The following is a 12,090-nucleotide window of genomic DNA, read 5'->3' on the forward strand; positions in this document are numbered from 1 at the left end:
AACGGTGTAGAGAAGAGCTGTAACAGCTCTTGTAAGAGCTATAACCGCGTTTGGCGGTCCAGCCTGCAGCCTCCGGCGGCGGCCCCGAGCGCCGCCGCCTGCCGCCTCCAGCCTCCCGCGGCGGCCCCGAGCGCCCCCCGCCTGCCACCTCCAGCTTCCGGCGGCGGCCCCGAGCGCCGCCGCCTGCCGCCTGCAGCCTCCGGCGGCCTAGCAGTCCAGTTGTCAGCGGTCCCTCGACGCCTGCGGTCCCGAGACATCTGTGGTCCAGTTGTCAGCGGTCCCTCGATGCCTGCGGTCCCGAGACATCTGCGGTCCAGTTGTCAGCGGTCCCTCGACGCCTGCGGTCCCGAGACATCTGCGGTCCAGTTGTCAGCGGTCCCTTGACGCCTGCGGTCCCGAGACACCTGCAGCCCCTAGGTGCCAGCGGTCTCGAGGCGTAAGCAGCCCTGAGATGCCAACGGCCCCTAGACACCAGCAGCCTCGCTGCAAAATGCCTCGCCACCCTGAACCACAAGTGGCCTTGTCCGCAGTGGTGGCTTCCTCTGGGTGGAAGCCTGGTCAGAGTAGCATCGTGGGGAGCAGAGTCTGTGTCATCCGGGTTGTCCTCCTTGTCATTGTTGCTTCTTCGTCATTGGGAGTGGCCTCATCCAGGAAATGGTCTTGTCCAGAACAGCCTCTTCTTGGGAGCGGCCTTGTCCGGGGAGCAACTTCATTGAGCAGTGGCCTTGTCTTGAGAGTGGCCTCTTCTTGGGAACGGCTCCAATCATGGAGCGGCCTCATCTGCGGAGCAGCAGCGTTATCTAGAGTGGCCTCGTCCAGAGTGGCCTTCTTGGAAGTGACCTTGTTGGGTTCATCGTCACCACCTTTTCGTAAGAGGTAGCTCTGACCGGTTGTTTGATTCCTGATGCTTGGCGCGAAATAAAGTTTTGCTTGACCTTCGCTTTGTATCAGTCTCGTTCCTTTGATCACGGACCCTAACATTTGGGGGCTCGTCCGGGATCAAATGACGAGAACTGAGCCAGCATCAGAATTTTTAGGAAAAGCCTCCGGAGGTATTGGGTTTCGAGGTATTGGGTTTCGAGGTATTGGGATCTGAGGTATTGGGTTTCGAGGTATTGGGATCCTATCCGTCTGTCTGGTTGGAGCTCCAGGGTATAGCCCACCGGGGAGAAGCTGGACGCAGCCATGCTCCCCAGGGCTGGAGTGGATGCGGGGACGCCCCATCCCTCTGCTGATAGATCGACAGGGGGTTTGAGTCCCCCTGGGCGGTCGGGGGGTTCGAGTCCCCTGCCTTCCCTTTGACAGTTGAGGGGTTCAAGTCCCCTTAGACGGTTGGGGATAAAGATAGCCCCCACCAGTGGCAAGCTCTGGGTAAATTAAAAAGTGCATAGAAATTAATGCACTCCATAAATTTGGTCAGGAGGACAAAGAGAAAAATCCGATTAGGAAATCCATTGAGCTATACAAAAACAAAAACAACACACCAAAGCTTATGGAATGCCATTAAAACAGTACTTAAAGGGAAATTATAGCAGTAAGCACCTGTTTTAAAGGATGAAGTTAAACTTCTACCTCATACAATATACAAAATTTTAAAAGGATCAGAAACCTATATTGTACTCTATAAGGTAACTGATATATGCTATAATATCGATGACCCTTGAAAACATTAGGCCAAATTAAAGAAGCCAGTGATAAAAGACTACATGTATGATCCTGTTTATATGTGAAATGTCCAGAAAACTCAGATCTATAGGAAAAGAAAGTAAATTAATAGTTACTTAAGATAGGTTGCCAAGAGATGGAAGTGACCAATGTTAGAATAGGGTTTCATTTAGGATGGTGAAAATGTCCAGAACTTGATTGGACACAATTCATCCTTTTAAAGTATACATTTCAATAAACCATTTAAAGGTTATAGAAACTCTAAAGGAACAACAAATAGAAAGGTAAATAACGAGATAATAGGAGAATATGAAAAAGCTCATGGAGCTCAGGAAAGGAAGTCCCCCCCTCCAGCACCAGGCTCTGGACGAGGGCCACTGGGGTTGTGGTTATTTGTTTGTTTTTGTTTTTTGTTGTTGTTGTCGTTGTTGTTGTCTATTGTGTTTTGTTATGGTTGAAGGAATGTGGCAAGCAGAGAGTAAGGGGACGCTAGCTTTCATCTCTCTGTTCCTCATAATAGATGTGGGGCTTCTCCCTCACTCATTTTGTGTGTTAAGGGCTATAACGAGCTACCTGGAGTTAGTCAAATGCCGGGTTAAGGTGTCCAATGCTGATGCTCATTAGAGCCGGGCATGGAATATAAGTGCCTAGTGGGCCAGTTTTGGTAAGCAGAACTGGTACTGTGGGATGAACCAACCTCGAGACAGAGACTTTAAGAAATATTCCCAAGCAGCTGCCGAAACTTCCTTTGTTTCGGGGAATTCCTTGCCTTCTCTGGCCCGACGTGGACTGCCTGGCCCCTCCCCCTTGCTGGTAGGGAAAGCATGGCATCTGAAGTGGAATGGGCCCAGGTGGAACATGAGGTCTGTGGGCGAAGGGATGGCTGGGCTGATGGTTAACTGTCTGTTTCAAGGGTTTAATGAGTAATTGTTAAAGTGGCTTCCGAAGTCTTTGATAACCTGAAACTGTGAAGGGTTGCTTGAATGACAAATGGAGTTAAATTTGTTGGACATCTATATCCTAACCAAATGGGATGAAATGCTAGGGCGCTGTTTGCTGGAACTGGGTTTGTACTTTTGAAATCTGCTGGTGAACACATTCTGTGCTTAACTGATTGATAAATTTGCCATCTAAAGAATTCTGTTGTAAAAACTCACCATTGGTTTATATTTAGTCTTAAGTAGAGGTTAAGGTATTTCTAAAAGTACAAAATTCTGTTAAGTGTAATTAAGACTGATGGAAATGAGAAAAGCAACTCTGTATGTAAAAAGTAGGAGATATGTAAAAGAGAGATAAACAGCCCTAAGGCCACTGTCAGAGCTAAATCCATTCGTAAAAGAATGGAAGGGGAGACTGATCACCTCCCATTAGCCAGGGATACCAAAAGGGGAGGATGTCCAACCTGTTTGAATCTGGAAAATGCCTGACTGTGTGAATGTATCTCTATGGCTCCACCGCTTCCACTATGGAGTCCGAATGGACTGCACCCTAAATCTTGCAGGGCTTCATATGGCATAACGGTCATCTACTCCAGGAGTAGCCCAGTCCAGGGTTTATACAGACAGACCTTAAATAAGATGCTCCTAAGTTTCCAAGAGGGACACGAGCAGGACTGCATCCAGGGACAGCCCTGCTCCAATGGCAGAGCAGACCACAGCTGTTCTCTCTGGGCTCCTCCACCCAGAATCTGGGAGATGGAACAGGGGAAATTCTGTGCAATGAATTTGGACTCTGCTTAGCACCTCTGTGTTGGCTCTCAGACCTAGAAAAACGAGAGCCTGAGGGTCCACTTTGAGTCTAGGAAGCCATCTTCCAAGAGGAAGAAAACTCTCTGAAGCTCCGTGAGCTGCTCGTCCCTCTTCTCTGATGTCTGGACTCGATGGGTCACACAAGGGCCTATGGGAGGAGCTCGGGAGTCAAGGCTTCAAATCTTGGCCATCGGAGGCTGCCAGGGACCTGACCCAATTGATACACGTGCAGCTGCTGGCACGTTTCTGAATATGCTGGCTCTCTGCAGCCTCTGCATCTTTGAACAACATGTCCATCTGTCTGAAACATCATTCTGTTCCAAGCACTTAGAAACCCTCCACTACCTCCTCCTTTGTACAGAATGGGTATGACCACAAGGCATCAGTAGCCCAAGAAGGCCGGGGGCCAATGTACCTATGAACGAGAGAGATATGGTAGCTAACCAAGCCTGGACAAATTAAGGTAACAGTAGGGTATGAGAAAGTTCAGCTTCCTCCAGCAAGGGGAGGACGGTTCCATGTTATATAGGGTGTCGCGTACACTCATCTGAGAATATCGGGTAAGAACCTTATGATTGTCTACGGCCATACCACCCTGAAGGCGCCAGATCTCGTCTGATCTTGGAAGCTAAGAAGGGTCGGGCCTGGTTAGTACTTGGATGGAAGACTGCCAGGGAATACCGGTTGCTTTTGCTTTGATCTCCAAGAGGGAATTTCTTGGGATGGTGGGCTACTGCAGGCTGTGGATGCTACCTTCACGGAGATGGCACAACCTCTCTACGAACTGGCTAAGGGAGGACTCACTATGGTAAAGTGTGGACAGCTGAGGCAGAAGGAGCATTTTGGGAATTACAAAGAGCCTTACTGTGTGCCCCATCATTGGTCATCCCAGATGTTACCAAGCCCTTCCACTTGTATGTGAAGGCAGGGCTGACTAAAGAAGTTTTGACTCAGACTCTAGGACATGGTGAAGGCCGGTGGTCTATCTTAGCAAGAAACTAGACCCAGTAGCAGCTGGGTTCCCTTCCTGCCTCCGCATAATTGCTGCAACAGCCCTCCTGGTTAAGGATGCGAGTAAATTAACTTTGGGCCAAAATCTTGTTATAACCACCACACACGCGATTAAGGGCCTTCTCCGGACTCCACCAGACCGATGGATGACGAACGCCCGAGTAACGGGGTATCAGTCCCTTCTCCTCAACGAACCAAAAGTGGCCTTCCGACCCCCAGCAGTGCTAAATCCAGCCACACTGCTGCCAGAAGAGCTAGCTGACCATCCACACGACTGTGGGGAGGTCTTAACCCAAGTCGCAGGAATAAGGCCGGATCTCAGAGACACTCCCCTCCCGGATGCGGAAATGACTCTGTTCACAGAAGGGAGTAGTTACATGGTCAGTGGAAAAGAGGTATGCGGGGGCTGCAATGGTTTCTCCTGGGCAGAGACTCTGGATGACAGCCCTGCCACATAGGATCTCGGTGGAAAAGCAAAGCTGATTGCATTCACCAAGGCACTACAGATGGCCGAGGCCACAGGCACTAACTGGAAACTACAGTGTGCCTACTGGCCCCAGAGCTCTGAGCAAGGAGAATGAACCAGACTCTCGAAAAGACCTTGACAAAGTTAATTCTGGAGGCTGGCGGTGGATAGAAAATCTCCTTCCTTTTACTCTCAGGGCACGATGTAATAAACAAGGTGACCCCATTTAAAATAATGTTTGGGAGCTCTGTCCTAGGCTACAGGAGGTTGCCCTAGCAGAAATGACTGATCAGTCTATACCCCAGTCACTGCAGGCATTACAGTCTGTCTTAAAAAGAAGGGATCCAAACTGCCTATACTGGAACAGAGACGGTGGAACCACATCCTTACCAACCCAGGGACATGGTTTGGATACGTCGCTATCAAGGGGGGAATTTGGAGCCTCGTTGGAAGGGACCATTTACTGTTATCCTAACCACCCCCACGGCAGTAAAAGTGGAAGGCATCAGGGCCTGGGTTCATGCGGGTCATGTCAAACGAGCTGAGAGTAAGGATGCCCTCCAGAAATGGGAAATGCAGCCAAAAGACCCTGCTGACCATGGACTGAAACTAAGACTAAAGAAATTGTGAGTGTATTGTTGCTATACTAAAGAAATGACAAAATATTTACCTTATATGCTTGAAATAACATAGAACAAGCTGAAAAGTCAAGGATTTGACTAATCTCCAAAGGAAAGGGGGGAATGTAAGGGTGGGGCAGACTGAGTGGAGTCATCCAATCAGTAAGCCGTATGTATATCCACTGGGAAAATTGGAATTCAATTGGCCACCTGTGTAGGGGCGGTGCTTAACCACCCCCATAAAGGTTACTCTGCCAGGCTGTCAAAGGGGGGGCTGCTGCAGGAGAGCCGGGGCTGCTGCAGGAGAGCCGGGGCTGCTGCAGGAGAGCGGTGAAATCGGCGGAGAGCCGTGAAGTCAGCGGGGAGCGGTGAAGTCGGGGAAGAGCGGTGAAGTCGGCAAAGAGCGGTGAAGTCGGCGAAGAGCGGTGAAGTCCGCGGAGAGCGGTGAAGTCGGCGGAGAGCGGTGAAGTGGAGCGGAGAGCGGTGGATGTCGCAGGAGAGCAGGGGAGTCAACGGTGTATAGAAGAGCTGTAACAGCTCTTGTAAGAGCTATAACCGCGTTTGGCGGTCCTGCCTGCAGCCTCCGGCGGCGGCCCCGAGCCGCCGCCTGCAGCCTCTAGCCTCCCGCGGCGGCCCCGAGCGCCACCGCCTGCAGCCTCCAGCCTCCGGCGGCCTAGCAGTCCAGTTGTCAGCGGTCCCTCGACGCCTGCGGTCCCGAGACATCTGCGGTCCAGTTGTCAGCGGTCCCTCGACGCCTGCGGTCCCGAGACATCTGCGGTCCAGTTGTCAGCGGTCCCTCGACGCCTGCGGTCCCGAGACACCTGCAGCTCCTAGGTGCCAGCGGTCTCGAGGCGTAAGCAGCCCTGAGATGCCCACGGCCCCTAGACACCAGCAGCCTCGCTGCAAAATGCCTCGCCACCCCGAACCACAAGTGGCCTTGTCCGCAGTGGTGGCTTCCTCTGGGTGGAAGCCTGTTCAGAGTAGCATCGTGGGGAGCAGAGTCTGTGTCATCCGGGTTGTCCTCCTTGTCATTGTTGCTTCTTCGTCATTGGGAGTGGCCTCATCCAGGAAATGGTCTTGTCCAGAACAGCCTCTTCTTGGGAGCGGCCTTGTCCGGGGGGCAACTTCATTGAGCAGTGGCCTTGTCTTGAGAGTGGCCTCTTCTTGGGAACGGCTCCAATCATGGAGCGGCCTCATCTGCGGAGCAGCAGCGTTATCTAGAGCGGCCTCGTCCAGAGTGGCCTTCTTGGAAGTGACCTTGTTGGGTTCATCGTCACCACCTTTTCGTAAGAGGTAGCTCTGACCGGTTGTTTGATTCCTGATGCTTGGCGCGAAATAAAGTTTTGCTTGACCTTCGCTTTGTATCAGTCTCGTTCCTTTGATCACGGACCCTAACAGTAGGCTCAGGGGCCTTGCAGGTTTCTCCTAATCTGGAAGGTTTGGGCAACTGTGACATGCACAGTTTCCTTGGGGATGGCAGGCACATTCCTGTGGTTTGGCCCCAGAGACCCCATCCTTTAGGACATGTGACACATGTTTTTGAGAGAGAACTCTGCAAACACAAATTCGGTTTAGGGTTATTGGCGAGGTGATTGCAGGGCCAATGCGTAGATCTGGATGGCAGCTCGTAAGGAAATGTAAAGGTGACTGAAAGGTGGTAGCACACACTTTTTTATCTGGATTGTATATCCAGGATGGCCTCGGAATGCAGTTGTGGTCTCCTGCGTCAATGGGAGATTTTTCTTCTCTAAGGATTCTGGCGAGTCCCCATAGTTTGGTGGCTTTTTCGGGGATGGGAAAAGTGCAGTTTTCCATCTTAGGGATGCCCCAAAACAGGGATTCCAGAGACGGGTTCTGGGTCTTGGTGCCTGGAAAATCCCACCAAGGGTTAGGATTTCGGCCTGCAATGTGGGATCATGGTGGTGCAACTGAGAGGGTTTGTTTCAAAGCATGCTCAGGCTGAAGGTCACAATGCCTGTTTGTGCCCAGGGCGGACTGAAGGAGTGGGCGTGGTCACTTTAGCCATGTACCTGATTCCCACTCTGAGGGTTGGACACCCATTCCAACAGTCAGGTTTCCTTCTATGGGGAAGGAGTAGTTCTCAATTGTTCTTCAGGTACCCTCATTGGCAGTGTTTCCAGCAAAGTTCTGGGGACAGGTGCCAGAATACCAAGGATGTGTAGAAATGACGGACTTGGTCCATGGCCTTTCTCACATGCTGGTAATGGGACCCACTCTCTGTGTGGCTGACACTCTTTCGGGGCTCATGCTCTGTCAGACACAACGCTAGTGGCCAGGGCACCCTTTTAAATGGGTTTCCCTCCAAGGCCAAGCAGGTCGATCCTAATGCGGAGTTTCTGGGTAGATTCACCAGGCACTTCTTTCTATGGGTGAGGCAGAATGCTGCATTGGGGCTCCAGAATTCAATATCAAGAGGCATTGAGAAGCAGTAGGGTGAGGATGGATTTATAAACACAAGCTACAGTTTAATTCATTGCCATGCGGAATTTACTTCCAATGTGCAGTGGCTTATTCAAGATATCCAGAAGCCAAGTAAGGGTAGATGTCAGATGTTTGCTCACACTAGAGTTTCTATTTTGATGACCCACAGAAAAAGGGGTGGTGTCAATATCCTATGGAGGACTTCCCACGCCAAGGCCTGTGATATGCTCCAAACCGCAAGGTCCTACTACTGGACAGGTGGTCTGGTTTGTTTGCTCGAGGGTCCCTCATGTGGAAAGTTTGGGTAGCAGAACTCTTCTGCATGTAAATCTGGAAAGTTTGGGCAACTGTGACGGGCACAGTTTCCTTGGGGATGGCAGTCACAGTCCTGTGGGATCCAGAGACCCCATTCTTGAGGCCATATGAGCCATGGTTTTGGAAGAGGAGTCTGCAAACACAAATTCTGGTTAGGGTTAGTGGTGTGGTGATTGCCGGCTCAAGGTGTAAACCTAGAGAGCAGTTTGTCAGGAACTGTAATTAGCATGACTGGAAGGTGGTAGCACAGGCTTTTCTATCTGGATTGTGTGTCCTGAAAGGCCTGGGAATGCAGGTGTTGTCTCCTGTGTCCTTGGGGATTTTTCTTCTCTAAGGATCCTGGTGGTTCCCTATAGTTTGGTGGCTCTTTCGGGGAAAAGAAGAGAGCTGTTTTCAATCTTAGGGGTGCCGCACAACAGGGATTCCAGAGACAGGTTCTGGGTCTGGGTGCCTTGGGCACCAAGGGTTAATATTTGGGTCTATGGGCATACCAGGCCTGCAATGCGGGATCCTGTTGGTTCAATTGAGAGGGCTTGTTTGAAAGCATGCTTAGGCTGGGGGTCACAATGCCTGTTTGTGCCGAGGGTGGACTTCAGGAGTGGGCGTGGTCTCATTGGCCATGCAACTTGCTCCCACTTTGAGAGTTGTATATCCATCCCACGAGCCAGGTTTCCTGCCATGGGGAAGGAAGAGTTCTCTATTGTGCTTCAGGTTCCCCATTGACAGGGATTCCAGCAAAGGTCTGGAGACAGGTGCCTGCATACCAAGGATGAGTACAGATGATGGATTTGGGCCATGGCTGATCTCACATGTTGGATAAGGAGCCGGATTTCTGGGTGGCTGACAGTAGGTCAGGGCTCAGGCTTTGTCAGACACAGCACTAATGGCCAGGGCAGCCAATAAATCGGGGTTCCCTCGAGGGCCGAACAGATTGATCTTCATGTCGAGTTTCTGGACAGACTCACCAGGCACTTCATCTTTCTATGGGGAAGGAAGAATGCTGCATTGTGGCTCCAGAATTCCCTATCAAGGGGGCTTGGTGACCAGTAGGGTGAGGATGGAATTCTAAACACAAGCTTCGGTTCAAATTAGTGCCAAACAGAAGGGAGTTCCAATGTGCATCAGCTTATTCTAGAGATCCAGCACCTGAGTAAGGGTGAATGTAAGAAGTTTGAATTCACTGGAGTTTGTGTCTATGATGACGGACTAATGGAGGGGTGGCCTCAAGAGGTCATAGAGGATTTCCGACGATAAGGCTTTTGAGATGCTCCAAACAGCAAAGTTACCTTATACTGGACAGATGGAGTCTAGTTTGTTTGCTCCAGAGTCCCAAATGTGGAAAGTCTGGGTAGCAGAGCTCTCCGACATGGATGCCTGGAAAGCACACCTCCATTGACCATTGCAACTGAGGAACATGGCAGGTTCGTTCTGGTGGCTCTGGGGCGAAGGAACAAGGCCTTGAGTTGACATGGAATCTCTTGCAGATGGGCCACACTGCTGGTTTGTAACTAGGGAGATCTTAGAATGTTCTGGTGGCTATGGTGCTGTGCAAGGTTCTCCTATCCTGAGGGTTTGACACAGGTCAAAGGGCACGGTTTCCTCCTCGGGACAGGAGATGGTCTGTTGTGTGGGTCATGGACCACACGGTGTGTCATAAATTGTTATTCCAGAACAGGCCCCTCAGGACAGATGCTTAAAAACCTAATCTAGGGTTCCATTGAGGTCCTAGGGGCATATCAGTTTCAATCTTCTGACTCAGGAACATTGACTTGGCTATCTGCCTGGATGCAGGTGATCAGGGAATTTCATACTGCACATTTTCGTAGAGAGCGGCCACCAATATAGGGGTGGGCGCAGGGGTCTTGCAACTATCTCCTAATCTGGAAAGTTTGAGCAATTTTGACGGGCACAGTTTCCTTGGGGATGGCAGGCACAGTACTGTGGTGTGGATCCACAGACCCTTCCTGGAGGGCATGTGACCCATGGTTTTGGGAAAGAAGTCTGCAAAGACAAATTCGGGTGAGTTTGTTGGCGAGGTGATCACAGGCCCAATGAATAGACCAGGGGGGCAGCTCATCAGGAACTGTAATTAGAAAGCCTGGAAGAATGTAGCACAGGCTTTTCTATGTGAATTGTGTGTCCAGGATGGCCTTGGATTGCAGGTGTGTTCTCATGGATTCATGAGAGACATTTCCTCTTAAGGATCCTGGCAGCTCCCTGTAGTTTAGTGGCTTTTTTGGGAAGGGAAGAGTGCTGTTTTCCAATATAGGGGTGCCTCATATCAGGGATTCCAGAGGAGGGCCTGGATGTGCTTTCCTGGAAAATCACACCACGGGTTAGGATCTGGGCCTGGGGCATATCAGACCTGCAATGTGGGATCCTGGTGGTGCAAACAAGAGGGCTTGTTTGTAAACCTGCTCAGACTGAGGGTCACATTGCCTGTTTGTGCCCAGGGAAGCCATCAGGAGTGGGCATGGTCTCATTGGCCATGTAGCTGTCTCCCACGTTGAGGGTTGGACACCCATTCCAATACCCAGGTTTCCTGCCATGGGGTAGGAGGAGTTCTCTATGTGCTTCAGGTTCCCCCATTGGCAGGGATTCCACCAAAAGTCTGGGGAAAGGTGCCCGAATACGAAGGATGGGTAGAGATGACAGACTTGTCCCATGGCAGGTCTCATATGATGGATATGGGACCCATTCTCTGGGTTACTGACACTAGGTCAGGACTCAGGTTCGGTCAGACACAGCACTAGTGGCCAGGGAAGCCTATAAATCGGGGTTCCCTCGAGGGCCAAGAATATTGATTCTCATGTGGGGTTTCTGGGCAGACACACCAGGGACTTCAATTTTCTATGTGTAAGGCAGAATGCTGCCTTGTGGCTCCAGAATTCCTCATCAAGAGGGCTTGGGGACTACCAGGGTGAGGTTGGAATTGTAAACACAAGGTACAGTTCAATTCAATGCCAAGTGGAAATCAATTCCAATGTGCAGCGGCTGATTAGAGATATCCATCACTTGAGTAAGGACGGATGTCAGATGTTTGCTCATACTGGAGTTTGTGTCTATGATGACCTACAAATGGAGGGGTGTCGTCAAGAGGCCATGGAGGATTTCCCATGCTAAGGTTTGTGGGATGCTCCAAACAGCAAGGATTTCTTCTACTAGGCAGGTGGAGCCTGGATTTTTTGCTCCAGGGTTCCCCATGTGGAAAGTTTGGCTGCAGAGCTCTCCCACACAAATACCTGGAAAGCACACCTCCATTGACTATTGCAGCTGAGGAGCATGGCAGGTTCGTTCTGGTGGCTCTGGGGGTAAGTACCAAGTGTCTTGAGTTGACATGGAGTCTCAGGACGGTGGGTCACAATGCTGGATTGTTACCAGTGAGATCTTAGAATCGGCTGGTGGCTAAGCTGCCTTGCAGGAGTCTCCTACACTGATGGTTTGGCATAGGTCAAAGAGAATGGTTTCCTTCTGGGGACAGACGATGTTCTGTTGTGTGGCTCAGGGACAACATGTTGTACCATAAGTTGGTATTCCAAAACAGGTCTCTCAGGACAGACTCCTGAAAACCTAATCTAGGGTTCCAATGAGGTCCTAGGGGCATGTCAGGTTCAATCTTCTGACTCAGGACCATTGACTTGGCTGTCTTGTGGATGTAGGTGATCAGGGTGTTTCAGACTGTGAATTTGTGTCTGGAGCGGATGCCAATCTTAGGGTGGGATCTGGGGCCTTGCAGAATTCTACTCATCTGGAAGGTTTAAGCAACTGTGAGGGGTACACTTTCCTTGGGGATGGCAGATACAGTCCTGTGTTGTTGCTCCAG

At 50.7% G+C, this 12,090-nt stretch overlaps 1 pseudogene; it reads left to right on the top strand.

The window, feature by feature from the left end:
- The first annotated feature begins 3,990 nt into the window (after window positions 1-3,990).
- Window positions 3,991-4,109, top strand: LOC122914654 (annotated as a pseudogene).
- Window positions 4,110-12,090: the final 7,981 nt, after the last annotated feature.

The sequence above is a fragment of the Neovison vison genome, chromosome 7 (assembly GCF_020171115.1).
Source record: "Neovison vison isolate M4711 chromosome 7, ASM_NN_V1, whole genome shotgun sequence".
NCBI lineage: Eukaryota > Metazoa > Chordata > Mammalia > Carnivora > Mustelidae > Neogale > Neogale vison.